Below are 2,403 nucleotides of genomic sequence, written 5' to 3' on the forward strand. Positions count from 1 at the left end.
CCAAGAATTTCTTTCCATTTGACCCCTCCCCCGCCCAAAGCCCCCAGGGGACCCACCCGGGTCAGGTTTGTTCAGGATGAGCAGGATGGGATAGGTAGGCCCTTTGCAATGGCCTTAATTCCTGTCACCACATATATTCACCAGGACCCATGGCTTCTTCCTCTCTATATGCATGAGAGTAAAGGAATCTGAAAATTCAAACTGCTTTGACTGATCTTGTGCAGGAATGGCTTGTTCTGAGTAAGACCCACTCAGCTCTCCCATCCCAAGGTCCCTAAAGGGAGAGTCACAGCAGCGGTGGGAAGTGGGGTGCTCAGAGACCAAGGATACCCTTGTTTGCAAGGATAGCCCAAGGCCCTGTGTACTCCCCACAGCCTCTTGACTGGCTTCCATGGAGAAGTGGAAGCCTGGGGCATTCTGTTTCCATTCATTCATGAGGGCTTCCAGGGGCCTCTTCCTCCACATCTGGGCTGGGAAAGCCATAGTGAGCGCTTTCCATGTCTGACTTGCTTGTGCCTTCAGCCTTGAGCATCTTGGGGCTTAGCCAATCAGGGAGGTCCTTATCCCCTAGCTTACTGCCCCACACCAAGGTGGGTCTCAGTGCTGGAACTTCTCAGAAACTATCAGTACCTGTAGTTAATACAGCCAACCCTTGCAGCTTCCAGGAGAAGCAGAACCTGAATGTCTTAAGACTTCAGGCCGGCAAGAGGGCTAGTCTTTGTTGATTTCTGATAAGCCGTAGTGTGGGAGGTTGCCTCCTCCAGCTTCCACTAGGTATGGAAAGCTGAATTCCAGGGTCAGACCTTTGTCCTGCCCACCCCAAGCTGTATACTGTATGCCTTAATACTGTGGTCTAACCAATCTGAGGCTCTGATTGATAGAGTTTTGAAGTAATGACCCTATTCCTCCAGGTGCTGTCCCTGCCCAGTGCAGACTACTGGCTCAAGGGAACCTGTTGCTCTGTCCAGTCCCACTAGATGGCAGAGCCTATTGTCAGGGACAGCAGGTGGGGGAGAACCAGGGCTCTCAGGATGCCCTGAGAAGCTGCTGCGTAAGGAGCCTGGTGGCCTCTGGCAGGAAAACCACTCAGCTGCCTCGGGAGATAGTAAGCACCCCATCCCATGAGCCTTAGCTGGCAGCCAACCCAAAGGGCACTGCTTGTGTGGCCAGCCTTGTCATCCCCTCCCATGATGCCTCCGCCACCCAGCATGGGCTCTTTTGGTGGAGGCAGGCAGAGTATAGCTAGGCCCACATGGGAGCACACGCCTTTAATTCCAGCACTCAGTAGGCAGAGGCAGGCGGATCTGAGTTTGAGCCTGGTCTCACAGTGAGACCCTGTCTCAAAACAGGTGGGATCAGGAACAGAGCATCAGCATCCACCCATCCTTCTCTGCTTCCTGGCTGGGGTCGTGGTAACCAGCTGCTTCAAGCTCAGGCTGTCATGCTTCCCTACTGCAACGAACTGTGAACCAAATAAACCTTCCCTTCCTGAAGCTGCTGTTCCAAGTCTTCTGTCAAAGCTATAGAGAAGGTAAGAGAGCTGCCCTCAGGAGGTGCTTCTACAGCTCATACACCTCCCTCAGTAGGGCTGCCAGGGACCTCAGGGTTCCTACCCTCCTCACATGGCTCTTGGAATGAGCGGGGACCTTTACTTCCATGCCCAGGGCAGATTTACTAAGGGCTAAAGCTCATTTAAGATCAAGATCTCCCAAAAGGATTTTTTTTTCCCCCTATCAACCATGAGACCCAACTCAGAACCTGCCTGGTTGGGGTGGGGTTCTACAGTTCTCTTGCGCTGACTAGCTACTCTGCCATCTACCCTTGTGAAGAAATCCTAGGCTGCCTGAAAGGGCCAACACAGGGCCCTTCCGGTAGCCTGCAAGGTTGGAGGTCATGTAACTTTCCCTTGCTTGCAGTATTTATTTCCCCAGATGACTCTATCAACCCCACCTGATAGACACTTTGCGCCCTCCCTCCCTTCTGCTGCCAGGCACAAAAGCATCCCCTCTGGAAGTTTAGCCAGAGGCTCTGTACTGGCTGGTTTTGTGTGCCAACTTGACACAGCTGGAGTTATCACAGAGAAAGGAGCCTCCCTTGAGGAAATGCCTCCATGAGATCCAGCTGTAAGGCATTTTCTCAATTAGTGATCAAGGGTGGGAGGGCCCATGGTGGGTGGTGCCATCCCTAGTCTGGTAGTCTTGGGTTCTATAAGAAAGCAAGCTGAGCCGGGCATGGTCGCACATGCCTTTAATCCCAGCACTTGGGAGGCAGAAGCAGGCGGATTTCTGAGTTGGAGGCCAGCCTGGTCTACAGAGTGAGTTCCAGGACAGCCAGGGCTACATAGAGAAACCCTGTCTCGGAAAAAACCAAACACACACACACAGACACACACACACACACACA

This window comes from Mus pahari, chromosome 10 (genome assembly GCF_900095145.1).
Source record: "Mus pahari chromosome 10, PAHARI_EIJ_v1.1, whole genome shotgun sequence".
In the NCBI taxonomy this organism is placed as follows: Eukaryota; Metazoa; Chordata; class Mammalia; order Rodentia; family Muridae; genus Mus; species Mus pahari.